Source organism: Amphiura filiformis, chromosome 13 (assembly GCF_039555335.1).
Source record: "Amphiura filiformis chromosome 13, Afil_fr2py, whole genome shotgun sequence".
In the NCBI taxonomy this organism is placed as follows: domain Eukaryota; kingdom Metazoa; phylum Echinodermata; class Ophiuroidea; order Amphilepidida; family Amphiuridae; genus Amphiura; species Amphiura filiformis.
In genome coordinates, this window is record NC_092640.1 from 33,462,847 (window position 1) to 33,477,197 (window position 14,351).

Genomic DNA, 14,351 nt, shown 5'->3' on the forward strand with positions numbered 1-14,351 from the left:
GTAGGATTCCTTGACCTACAATGTACCTGTTCTTTTAAATTTCTATGTAAAATATGTAATTGTGTTCTAGGCGAATTTGGTTGATTAACAAATGTGTTAATTAAGGTTTGCCTGGCATACCTATAACTATGCCTGGACGTCGAGCACCCTCACATACCCGAATGTAGTGAGGGTGCATGGTATATCCGCCATGTTTCAAATACATGGATGGCCAGCATCATGGCCCGCAAATTTAAGCTTTATGAGAAACCTATTTTAGTTGCAAAATGAGAACACAGAGTGGCTTATCTTTAACCACATTCTCAATCTCTCATACCAGAGATTAAAATAAAACGACCCCTAACTTAAATTATCAAAAGATCGTAAATTTAATTTCTTGAAACGTGCCGGCGAAACAATTTGTTTACAAGTAACAATCCTTGTTCCGACACCGATTCCATTCATTCGGCAAACCACATGATCATTCGGGTGAACTAGGATTGGACGATCGATTGCGTTAAATTTTATCCAGGTTACCGGGCCATGCCTAATGGCGATACCACGTTGCAAAATGATCGGAAATACACCATCAAGGCGACTCGATCGGCAAGCATCATTGAAACTAAGCAATATTTAGTATTTCTTCTTTTAATTTCTTCGATAAAATTGTAGTTTACAGTTTTGATTAGTGTGATGAGAGTGGATTTAAAAACCAGGCCACTAGTAGACGTTGTAATTGACAGTTTGACATTACCGCCGGAGGATAATGTGAATCCATTAAGATGTGGCGATCAATTTCACGATTTAATCTTTCCTTTGGGGAGATTTCCATTTCTTGCTATCATTTAAAGCCTGAAAGCATCAATACTAAAGATAGGCTATCAGTTGCTTGTGCAGATATATGTTAACATTGGATTCCATTTCTTGTTTATTGTTCACTGTATGGAAAAGCCTCTTCTGTTGTATCTTGTATTGGTTGTATTTCCCACGCATACTTGCTAACATTTTACTGTAGAAATGGCATTGCAAATTTTAGTGAATGATATTAATATAATTCATATGGGAGTCTGGAGTTAAATATTATTGTTTATGACAGTAAAAAACTTTAATAAAATGGGAGTTAAAATGTCATCAATACTTTGTTGTAGCTTGTTGAATATTGTCACTCACTCGTTCGATCTGTATACTGACACAGCACAGACTCACGCACGCACGAGTCTGTACTGTGGACACTGCAATTGACATGACATGCCGACTATAACAGATGTGCTGGTCATTGCCATTTACCTTGTTCCAGGTCAAATAAATTACCTTTTTCTCTGTCTATACCCGTGCTTTTCTTCCCCGATATTTACTCATAATTAATTCCATAAAAGTAGAATTATAGAGAATAAAGATATTGTTTTTAACCGCTGGAGTGCATCTATCGTCTCATAACACGGGCGACATCATTATTTTTAAGTAAAACAACGAGGCGAAGCTGAGTTGTTTTACGCAAAAATAATGATGTCGCCAGATTATATGAGACGATAGATGCACGACAGCGGCTAAAAACAATACCTTTATTCTCATTCTTAAACACTTCAATTCAAGCAATATAGTGATGGGTGTTTTGTACAGAATTTCAATGGGCTGGTTCCCTGTAGCATGCAATTATGCAAGCTTACGTAAACTTCGCCCCCAGACGCCCTCATCTGCTGTGGAGTAGATGAGTGTATTTTTGAAGTACAGTGAACAGTACCGGGATGATCCCCTGCACTTGTTGCTCAAGAAATTGCTTGAAATAATGCATTTGTACTGAGATGTTAATGCGTCTAATGCACTCCCCCTATGGGGCTCATGCATTAGAGGCATCAACATCTCAGTATTCTCTCGGTCGGGGCTGTTCCATCAATTGCACTTACCCACTTCTCACATCTATCTGTCTGTACAGGGCATTGAGTTTTCTCAGCACAGAAAATACCAATTTGCCTTATCTTTGGTAATTTTTTTAAATTGATTTCCAATAAGAAATCAAATTTTTGGAATTGATTGATCAAGAGGTATTTATGGCATTTTTTGTGATTTCCCCCATTGAGTGCAATGGTATTAGGGGCTGTGCAATAATTATGAGCCCTGGGAAGGGTAAAATTGGGGGGCAAGAAATTTTGGCGAGCCAAAGGGGGGGGGGCAAGCCGAGAGGGGGGGGCAAGCAATTTTTGGCACACATTCTTGGGGCGGCTTTTAAATAAAACGCTCTAAAAAGGCTTAGGAAAACCGTATGGAAATGCCTAAATATGCAAATTTTCCTGCTCGCTGCGCTCGCAACATGTATATAGACAATTTAAGGTTTGCAAATTGGGATCCAAAAAAATTTGCATGTGTAAGGGGGGCAAAATTTTTTTGGCGGGCGAGAGGGGGCAAGCGATTTTTAGCGAGCCATTTGGGGGGCTCATACATGTAATTATTGCACAGCCCCTAAGCGTCCCCTTCGTGTCCTAGAGGGCAAGATAGAACAGCCAAATATCAGCGAAAGCAACCAATGGGAAGAAGCGATTTATCGCAAGTGACGTCATGCCGACGGACAATTTCTCTCCCATCACAAGTAATGCGCATTTATGTTACAAATGCAACAAGCAATAATAACAATGAAATTAAATGTTTTAACATTGCAGGTGTTTATCTAGTGATGTAAACTAGTAAAAGTAGAAACACAACAGAGACCAGCCAGTGAGAATTGAACAGAACTAAGACAGGACTGTGGTCTTGTATTGCTTATTGTCCCAGTCACGGACATCACTGCTAGAATTAACTTCCATGGTGGGTTTAATGTGCACACAGTAACTAACTTTATCTACACCTTTGAACGTTGCTGGGTTAATCTAGAGTCCGAAGTTCACCGTTTTCTAAAAACCATTTTCGGTGTAGGAATGTAATCCGTGTTGTAAAATTTGTAAATCCATGTTATTATGAACAAAGCTTAAAATGTATAAACAATGATTATGAATGATATTAATGTCACAAAGTGTTTAATATCGCGATCAATATGCTCTGATTGGAATGCTCTCCCGATAATAAGCCGACTGTAACGATGTTTGGATGGATAGGGGTTCATGCCTTGTATGCCTTTATTTCGGTATTATTAAACAGTATTTTTCATCATTAAAATTGACACACACAACTCAAGATTGTTTTTAACATTTATTTCTCTTTATCTTTTAACAATTTTTGTTACATGTTTTTTCCGTTTTCCGTAAAACGTGAAACTTCGGACTCTAGGTTAATCTAAAGTTCATTATGTATATCAATATTGCAAGCAGCAATATGATGGCAATGAAATGTTTGAAACCATTTACTTGTGCATATTGCAGAGTCAAGCATCATACGTTTGAAAAATTGAAAACCCATCTAAACAGACATCTTATTAAATATGTGGGAGCTCATAAATTTGGAAGTGAATTTTGTCAGAAAAGTTTGTCAAGAAGCAATGACCCGCAAAGATATTTGGATGGTCATGGGGAACCTTGCTCTCTTTCTTCTCAGTTGTTTGTATATTCAAGGTATCCTCTTGTATCATTTATTGATCCTTGATGTGTTTTGTGTCCTCGTCCGTTGGATTCACCATTACCCACTTGTTTTGTATCTCAAACAAGCACTTTGAGAAAAAGGGTACCTTGCTAAAAATCATAAATATTTTGGGTCTTTTGAGAAAGAAGTTGCCCAAAATCAGATGGACTTTTTGACCTTTTGAGTTTAAGTGCTTTTCCAGTTGTGTTTAACACAGAGTTTAGACTCAAGAAAATTGGTAATTTATTTCCTTTGGGAGTAAGATCTTGCCCAGTTAGGGTATATAAATGAAAGTTGACATGTCTACTTGTTTTTGCTTTTTCAGTTCAATGTTCATGATAAATACCCTCATATCAATGTCAAACAGGCCCCAAATGAGGACAAACAAGTCATAAACATAATTGGTTTAAATAGACTGCCATTAGCACTACTTTCAGCTGGAATATTTAGATGAGCTATTTATAACATCAAATGCATGTGTGAAGTGATCATTTGATAGAACAGTTAGGCAACACATTTTGTTCAGAAGATCTCTGTCTATAGGTATAATGTAATTAAAAAAATTATACTTAATTTTTTAAAAATATTGTTTTAACATTTCAGATTTTGATCCACTGAGACAAAAGCTAGTGAGGACGGTGGCCTTGTATTGCTTGCTGCTTCTCTGCAGGAGATCTTTGCTAGAATTGACTTTAATGGTGGGTTTTTTAGTGCTCACAGTCACTTAATCTACATAGGGTATAGAAATAAAAGTTGCCATGTATCTATTTTCAGTTCAATGTTCATGTTCATGATTAGTACCCTCATATCAATGTCAAAGAGGCCCCAAATGAGGACAAACAAGTCAGAAACATAATTGGTTTAAATAGACTGGGCCAATAGCACTACTTTCAGCTGGAATATTTAGATGAGCTATTTATAACATCAAATGCATGTATGAAGCGATCATTTGATAGAACAGTTAGGCAGTTTGTTCAGAAGATCTCTGACTGTCTCTACCTATAAAATCAATGTTATTTGAAAATTTATACTAAATTTTTTTGATGTTGTTTTAACATTTCAGAATTTGATCCACTGAGACAAAAGCCAGTGAGGATTGTGGTCTTGTATTGCTTGCTGCTTTAATCCAGGACATCTATGCTAGAGTTGACTTTCATGGTGGGTTTTTTAGTGCTCACAGTCACTTAATCTACATCTTTAAATATTGTTGGGTTTAAAGCTCTCTATGTAAATACGTATTGGCAATGAAACGTTTGAAACCATTTACTTAGAGAATAAATGATAGGATTTTGTCTTTTGCCTATCAATATCGTGTCATAATGGATGGGCTGGCCAATATTTTGAGTAGTGGATGCGGCGCAGCGTATCCACTACGATAAAAATATTGGCCACCCCATCCATTATGACACGATATTGATAGGCAAAAGACAAAATCCTATCTTTTATTCTCATTCTTATTCAGTTTTAATGTAATTTTTATGAGAAAAACTGCCTTTTGTAGAAAAAATTAAGTTACTTTTGTGAGGACATCCCGTTGTTTTAAATGAACGAAACCATCACGAACATCTAAGCCGCCCGAATCGCGTTCTTAGTTCTCGCTTACGTGTATTACGCGAACGCATTATCGCGCGATCATTGAGGAGCAACAAGCGTGCACGCCGTTGCGTGGCGGCGCGCGCCCTGACTAATATCACTATCAACTATTGTGAGATATTATACACCAGAAAACCAATCAAATTACGCGAATTCTTTACAAGACGCACCCATTGAATAAGAATTGTGCATATTGTACACTTAATCATTCGTCTTTAGCAAATTTCAAAACCCACATGAACAGACATCTTATTAAATATGTACGAGCCCATAGATGCAAATGTCTGTGTTGTCAGAAAATCTTGACAAAAACTGGCGAGCTGCAAAGACAGTTCAATGGCCACAGGATGTTATGGTATCAATTTAATAATTGCTTGAAGGGGCACCCTATCAGTGTGTGTACTGTGAGAAATGTTTTGTTGACAGAAATCACTTTGTGCAACACATCAGAACTCACACTAATGAGAAATTCTTTCAGTGTGAATACTGTCAGAAATGTTTTGGTCAGAACTTTCATCTAACAAGGCATATCAGAACTCATACCAAAGAGAAACCCTTTCAATGTGGGTACTGTCAGAAATGTTTTAGTCAGAAGACTCATCTTAAAAGCCACATCGGAACTCACATCGATGAGAAACCCTTTCAATGTGAATACTGTCAGAAATGTTTTGGTCAGAACTTTCATCTAAAAAGGCATATCAGAACTCATAGCAGAGAGAAACCCTTTCAATGTGAATACTGTCAGAAATGTTTTGGTCAGAACTCTGATCTTCTAAGACATATCAGAACTCATACCGAAGAAAAACCCTTTCAGTGCGAGTACTGTCAGAAATGTTTTGCTAGAAAATATGTTCTTGTAAACCATATCAGAACTCATACCAAATAGAAACCCTTTCAGTGTGAGTACTGTCAGAAATGTTTTATTCAGAACTGGGATCTCAAAAGGCATATCAGTACTCACACCAATGAGAAACCCTTTCAGTGTGAATACTGTCAGAAATGTTTTGGTCAGAACCGTGATCTCAAAAGGCATATCAGAACTCATAGCAAAGAAAAAACCCTTTAGTGTGGGTACTGTCAGAAATATTTTAGTTAGAACTGGTGTCTTAAACTTCATATCAGAACTCATACTACTTTTTTACTTGAGTGTGATTCAGTAGTACTGGTATCAGAAATGTTTATGCTAGAGATGTTGTTTACACTTGAAATTGAAGAAAGAAAAGTTGTAGTTCAAAATTCATTTGTTGAAATAAAAGTTCAAACTTGATATTTAAATTTGAATGGCTGATTATTTAAAACGAGTTTCCATGCACTACTGTTCCCCATTAAAGAGCCATCTCAGGTTGACTGTATACCCCAAGCTAAGGCAGCAGCTTGGCATTATAAATAAACCCGAAGTGAAGTAATCATTGTAATCTGTCATCAATTCATGTATTTATCAGGACCAGATTTACCAAAATGTGAAGGCCCAAAAAAATTAAGGTGAATATTGCTATATAAAGAGCCAATTCATGGGAAGCTTGCACAATTTTACCATATTACCCTATTTTGGGCAAAAAATTGTGTTTTGGGGCTTAAAAGGAAGATGTACAGGGTAATTTGGGGGCCCTGGTCCATGTGGCCCAGTCTGAAATCCAGCACGTATAATCATTGGATACAGGTATATGAACTGTGCCATTGACTATGAGACTAATTTGACTCATGGGGTAATGCCATAAACTGAATCCCCATCTAATGGTGTGCTACCTTTTATGGTTTTTCCAGAAATGCAGATAGGAAAATGGGTAGACTACCCTCTGGGAAGCATATTGTTAAAAGTAAAATCAGTCCTCTGTGAGATCGTGTTTGCACTCCACTGTGCACAGGGATATCTTCGCACACTATTGACCCTTTTCATGATCAATCTTTTTTGCTGAAATTAGATTGCCATAACTTTATAGCCACTCTAATGTTAGCTCATAATGATCCAGTGTTTGCATTCCCAGCGACATATTTTTATTGGAGTTAATTTAAAGGATGTCTCCGGCAATCACAACATTTTGCCTTATATGTAAGAAAAATAATTATCAAGCACGAATCATAGTGACCATAAAAACGAATAAAAACATCTATAAAATATTCCCGGGCGCCAAAATAGTCGAGTGCAATGACGTCCCACTAATATAATGAAAGCTGACGACAATTGAGCACAAATAACCATTACGTCATTGTGCTTAGACAATTGTGGCACGGGAATTTTGAATATCGCATGTTGAGCACCGAATGTTTTTATACATTTTTATGGTCGATAAGAGTTCGTTTTAAATAAAACCATGTGCTTGAAAAATATTTTTCTAACTTATAAGGCATAATGTTATGATTGCTGGAGACTTTTGCCTTAAGTGCTCCATCATATGAAGTGAACTTAATAAGTTCACCTAATATATAAACCATGCTTAATGCATTGTAACAACTCGTAGTATAATGTATTCTTGTATCCCATTGTATTCTTGTACCTAGCCATTGTATTCCTGTGCCTGGGGGCCAGTGGGTGGGGGGGGGGGGCATTGTTCATTGACCAGTGGGTACCCGTGAACAAAGATCAATGTACAGAGGGTCATTTTCAAGATCAAAGGACTGTACGCTTGTACATAGCATAAATAGGGTTCCTCAAACAAGGAAATTTGAGAAAAAGGGTACTTTGCTAAAAGATCATTTACATTTTGGGTCTTTTGAGAAAGAAGTCCCAAAATCAGATGGACTTTTTGACCTTTTGAGTTTAAGTGCTTTTCCAGTTGTGTATAATACAGAGTGAGTTTAGACTCTAGAAAATTTATAATAAGAGATCGTGCCCATGCTTATTTAGGGTATAGAAGTAAAAGTTGGCATGTATCTATTTTCAGTTCAATGTTCATGTTCATGATAAATACCCTCATATCAATGTCAAACAGGCCCCAAATGAGGACAAACAAGTCAGAAACATAATTGGTTTAAATAGACTGCCATTAGCACTACTTTCAGCTGGAATATTTAGATGAGCTATTTGTAATATCAAATGCATGTATGAAGTCATCGTGCGATAGAACAGTTAGGCAACACATTTTGTTCAGAAGATCTCTGCCTGTCTCTACCTATAAAGGTATAACATCAATGTTATTTGAAAAGATATACTAAACGTTTTTTTAATGTTGTTTTAATATTTCAGATATATTGATCCACTGAGACAGAAGCCAGTGAGGACTGTGGTCTTGTATTGCTTGCTGCTTCAATCCAGGACATCTATGCTAGAGTTGATTTTCATGGTGGGTTTTTTAGTGCTCACAGTCACTTAATCTACATCTTTAAATATTGTTGGGTTTAAAGTTATCTATGTAAATACGTATTGGCAATGAAACGTTTGAAACCATTTACTTGTGCATATTGCACACTCAATCATTCATCTTTGGCAAATTTCAAAACCCACATGAACAGACATCTTATTAAATATGTACGAGCCCATAGACGCAAATGTCTGTGTTGTCAGAAAATCTTTACAAAAACTGGCGAGCTGCAAAGACAGTTCAATGGCCACAGGATGTTATGGTATCAATTTAATAATTGCTTGAAGAAAAGGACACCCTATCAGTGTGAGTACTGTGAGAAATGTTTTGTTGACCGAAATCACTTTGTGCAACACATCAGAACTCACACTAATGAGAAATTCTTTCAGTGTAAATACTGTCTGAAATGTTTTCGTCATAACTCTTATCTTATAAGACATATCAGAATTCATACCAAAGAAAAACCCTTTCAGTGTGAGTTCTGTCAGAAATGTTTTAGTCAGACGAATACTCTTAAGAGCCATATCAGAACTCATACCAAAGAGAAACCCTTTCAGTGTGAGTACTGTCAGAAATGTTTTGCCCAAAGCAGTGGCCTTGTGTGTCACATCAGGATTCACACTAAAGAGAAACCCTTTCAGTGTGAGTACTGTCAGAAATGTTTTATTGTCAGTAATCAACTTGTATGCCACATCAAAACTCACACTAAAGAAAAACCCTTTCAGTGCGAGTACTGTCAGAAATGTTTTAGTTTGAACTCTCATCTAAAGAGGCATATCAGAACTCATACCAAAGAGAAACCCTTTCAGTGTGAGTACTGTCAGAAATGTTTTAGTCAGAACGGCAGTCTTAAGTGGCATATCAGAACTCATACCAAAGAGAAACCCTTTCAGTGTGACTACTGTCAGAAATATTTTAGTCATAACTTTCAGCTAAAAAGGCATATGAGAACTCATACCAAAGAGAAACCCTTTCAGTGTGAGTACTGTCAGAAATGTTTTAGTCAGAACAGCAGTCTTAAATGGCATATAAGAACTCATACCAAAGAGAAACCTTTTCAGTGTGAGTACTGTCAGAAATGTTTTAGTCATAACTTTGTTCTAAAGAGGCATATCAGAACTCATACCAAAGAGAAACCCTTTCAGTGTGAGTACTGTCAGAAACAGTTTGCTAACAGAAGTTACCTTGTGGGCCACATCAGAACTCATACCAAAGAGAAACCCTTTCAGTGTGAATACTGTCAGAAATGTTTTATTCAGAACTGTGATCTCAAAAGGCATATCAGAACTCATACCAAAGAAAAATCCCTTTCAATACGAGTACTGTCAAAAATGTCAGAACTGCCATCTTAAACTTCATATCAGAACTCATACTAAAGAAACACCCTATAATTGCTAGAAATGTTTTGCCGACAGAAGATACCTTATGCACCAACAGAACTCGCCAGAGACGCTCTTTCCATGTGAATACTGTCAGAAATGTTTTGCTAGAAAAAATGTCAGAATTCATACCAAAGAGAAACCCTTTCAGCGGGAATACTGTAAGATGTGTTTTGATGACAGAAGTGCCTTTGTACGCACACTAGAGCCCACATAGTTCACAGAGAAAGCCTTTAAAACCATATTGTAACATTTCTGTAAAAAATAGATAAGTATATTTTTCTATAAAATGTTAGCTTTTACTGTCAGATACGTCTCCTTTTAATTTTGAGCCGAACAACTGAGGGAAAGCAAAGAAAATGAGAATTTACTACCAACATCAGTGTGTATTGCACTCCTTCTTTGTGTACATACTGTGTTATGAACATCGCATACGTGTTCAACCAATATTTCCATCATAATAATAAACCATCTAATATTTCTTAAAATCTCTGATTTTGACAAAGCTATAGCACCTAAAGTCTTTATTTTTGCAGGGTATCATAGTTTATAAAGTACATTGCAATCATAAATGTTACAATATGACTTTAAGTGCAAGAACTGTCAAAAATGTTTTGCTCTGTAATGCCCTCGCATACCACATAAGAGAGCGAGTTGGCGTAGTGGTTGTTCCCTCGCCATGCACCACTGAGGTCCCAGGTTCAAGCCCCGCCCATGCCCAAGGTCTGTTTGTGCACTTGGTTTATCCTGATCCATGCTCGCTCTTGCAGGTTTTCTCCAGGGTCTCTGTTTCCTCCTGCTTTCAAAATCAGTGATGAGTTGTTTCAGTATTAAAAACTTCCTTCACCCAATGGAACTTGGGGAGCTAAAAATTTACAGCGCTTTAAAGGATCTAAAATGAGCGTTTATTGCGTTTCGACAGTATTTTTTGTGGGACATGCGAGCACCTCAGACCTATCGAATTGCATTCTGAATACGAAGCAGATTTTTGAAAATCACAATATAGTACAAATTTTATGACAAATTATAAAAATTTGATATTTTTCGAATTTTGATATATAACAGTCCTCGAGTAAATTATATAAATCTAATGATATATTCTTAAAGTGTATGTAGCAGGGAGGAAAAGCCGACGGTCAATTGAAAATTTTGACCTTTCATATTGAAGCTATGGATTTTTTTCCCAAAAAGACCTAATTTTTTTGGTGTTTTGGGAAAAAATCCGTATCTTCAATACTGAAGGTCAAAATTTTCAATTGATCGTCCGGCTTTTCAACCCACCTACATACACTTTAAGTATAAATCATCAGATTTAATAAGTTTACTTTAAGTACTGTTAAATATCAAAATATCAATTTTAATGATTTGCCATAAAATGTGTATTAAATTGCAATTTCAAAAATTCAAAATTATTTGATATCAGAATGACATTTTTTACAGTATTCAGAATGCAATTCGATATGTCTGATGTGCTCTAATGTCCCAAAATAAATACTGTCCAAACGTTCATACCCCAGCCCTTAATCCTATGGAAAAATGCGCTATATAAATCTGAAATTTATTTTAATTTTATTTATTTATTTGTTGTTCTACGCAATCTTTTGGTTTTATAAACTTGAGCTATGATCCGCTCTAAGATAGGGCAACAACTGGTCAGTTAGACAAGTAATGGCTTTAATGCTTTACAGTATTGGTTGTTAGCGATAAACATTTTGCTCTGGAAGGTTAGAATCTCCTGCTGCTCACTTGTTTCTTCATATCATCGTTGGGCAGGAAAAAACCTATATGTGTCATTGGCCCCTGAACATGGTTAGAGCAAAAACCTCTAAATGTATTACCTGTTGGCAGTTTTGTTTTAAACATGTTCAGGGGCCACAAGCACACTGGATGTTTTTCCTGCCCAACAACAATATTTTTTATGTCAAATTTGATGGAGGTAAAAAGTTGGGGATCTTTATGTCCTTTTTGTGTTACAAATAAGATCCCCTAAAAATAGAATACAAAAGCTCCTGTATTTAAAAGGCCAATCAAATTTAAAAAAATCACCCACCACTGATTGCAACAGAATCTATTTTACATGCATCCATCTCCCAAAAGCTAACACATAAACAAATTAAAAGTCCAAACAGTGCCTACTTTGCATGAATCCAAAATGGACACATGCAGGGGGTGAAATTTCAAATTTGGCCATCAAATCTTGCTAAAAACCATACCATTGTATTTCTCTTGTCCTAAGGATTCAGGACAAATATAGTTTGACCTATCTCCAATGTACATTTCTTGAGTTATACGGGGAAAGGTCAAATGTCAAAATTTGGGACAAAAAGTGGAAAATTCTCAGATTTTGATATAAATGGTCTCATATTGTTCCGCTTGCAAAAGTATTTAAGAAAAAGAATAGTTTGCCATATCTCTGGTGGTTTGTTACCTTGGCAGCATGGCAAAGAAGATCAAATTCTTTTTGCCAAAGGAACAATTTGAGACCAGTTGGATTAAAATTGGAACATATTTTAATTGTAAATGCCTATGGGCCCAAAAAATTTGACCTTCGACCTTATGCCTGATACTCAAGAAATATATGTCGGAGACATGTCAAACTATACTTTTTCTGAATCCCTATGAGGAGAGCAATACATTGGTATGGCTGTTAATAAAATTGTACCAACTTTGAAATTTCACGCCTGCATAAGCGGCCATTTTGGATTTATGCAAATTAGGCACTATGCACCCACATTTATGTCACCATACCACCACATGGTATATATTGCCCTTGTTGGTTAGCCGTGCACAGATAGCACATGCATGCTTTACATTAATATGAGGACGGATGCTTAAAATGAATTTGTTTTTACTTGAGTGTTATTTAATAGTACTGGTATCAGAAATGTTTATTCTAGAGATGGTATACTGTTTACACTTGAAATTAAAGAAGCTAGAAAAGTTGTAGTTCAAAATTCATTTGTTGAAATAAAAGTTTGAACTTGAAATTTAAATTTGAATGGCTAATTATTTAGAGTGAGTTTCCATACACTCCTGTACCCAAAGAGCCATCTCAGGTAGACTCTACCCTAAGCTAAGGCAGCAGCTTGGCATTGTAAATAAACCCGAAGTGAAGTAATCCTTGCAATCTGTCATCAATCCATGTATTTACCAGGACCAGATTGACCAAAATGTGGAGTCCCCAAACTCACTGTGAGGAAGGCATGTGCACTGAAATGGCCAAATTTTAGTTAATGTATACGATGTGATGGTGAAAGCATTTTAATTTTGAAGGGAGATGAGGATATTTTAGTTACGATTTTACTACATGTAGGACATTTCCAATTTTAGACTAATTGAGCCCAAAATGAAGAAATGTGAATTTTGTTTTTAAAGAGCCAGGGCATAGGAAGCAAAAAAAGGGAGATGCACAGGTATTACGGGCCCTGGTCCATGTTGCCCAGTCTGAAATCCGGCCTGGATAATCATTAGATAGAGGTTTATGAACTGTGCCATTGACTACACGTGAGACTAAATTGACTCTTGGGGTAATGCCATAAAATGAATCCCCATAAATGGTGTGCTACTTTTTATGTTTTTTCCAGAAATGTAGATGGCTCTAGCCATGGGAAAATGGGTAGACTACCCTCTGGGAACCATATTGTTGAGTAAAATCAGGCCTTATGAGAGCGTGTTTGAACTCCATTGTGCACAGGGATATATCTTCGTACACTTTGGACCCTTTCGTGATAAAGCTTTTTTGTTGAAATTAGATTGCCATAACTTTATATCTACTCTAATGTAAGCTCATAAATGCAGATCAAGTGTGTGCATTCCCAGCTATTATATTTATAGGAGTTAACAAGCAAATCAGTTTTGCCTAAGTGCTCAATCATATGAAGTGAACATGGTTCACCTGATATAAACCATGCTTAATGCATTGCAACAACTTGTATATGTGATGCGATCAAGCAAAATCAGTCGGAACTTGGTAAATATTGAATTGAGATATACCCATACAAAGAGCTTCCTCTTGTTTTGGAAACTCTTTAATTGCTCATATCTTCGGAAATGGTTGTTTAATTTCAATGTGGTTTTCTAGAAAATGCAGCTTTGTAAATGTTTTTTACTGTCCCATAAGAAACTGAAAATTTAATATCTCAGAGTTCCGACTGATTTGGCTTGATCGCATCACATATATGATATATTGTACTATAATGTATGCTTGTATCCCATTGTATTCTTGTGCCAAGGCGGGGGGAGCATTGGTCATTGACCAGTGGGTATTTGTGAACAAAGATTAATGTACAAAGTGTCATTTTCAAGATCAAAGCACTGTACGTGTGTGTGTACATAGGGCATCTCAAACAAGCAAATTTGAGAAAAAGGTAGGCCTACCTTGCTAAATCATAAATATTTTGAGAAAGAAAAGTTACTTCCTTTGGGAGTTATATCATGCCTATGCTTATCTAGGATATAGAAATAAAACTTGCAGTTGTTTGGGGGGGCATTTTCAGTTCTATGTTCACATGTTCATGATTAATACCCTCATATCAATCATGTCAAACAGGCTCCA

General features: G+C 36.4%; 1 protein-coding gene across 20 annotated transcripts in view; it reads left to right on the top strand.

The window, feature by feature from the left end:
• The window catches only part of LOC140168261 (uncharacterized), a 71,567-nt gene that overhangs the window by 7,312 nt on the left and 49,904 nt on the right, over positions 1-14,351 (top strand). For 14 of the 20 annotated variants that reach the window (XR_011861174.1, XR_011861175.1, XR_011861176.1 and 11 more), the window contains exons 2-5: positions 2,634-2,778; positions 4,129-4,223; positions 4,589-4,683; positions 8,303-8,399. The gene's annotated coding sequence lies outside the window, so the exon portion shown is untranslated. The remainder of the gene's footprint in view (positions 1-2,633; positions 2,779-4,128; positions 4,224-4,588; positions 4,684-8,302; positions 8,400-14,351) is intronic. The other 6 variants (XM_072191601.1, XM_072191603.1, XM_072191604.1 and 3 more) reach the window with 3 other exon arrangements.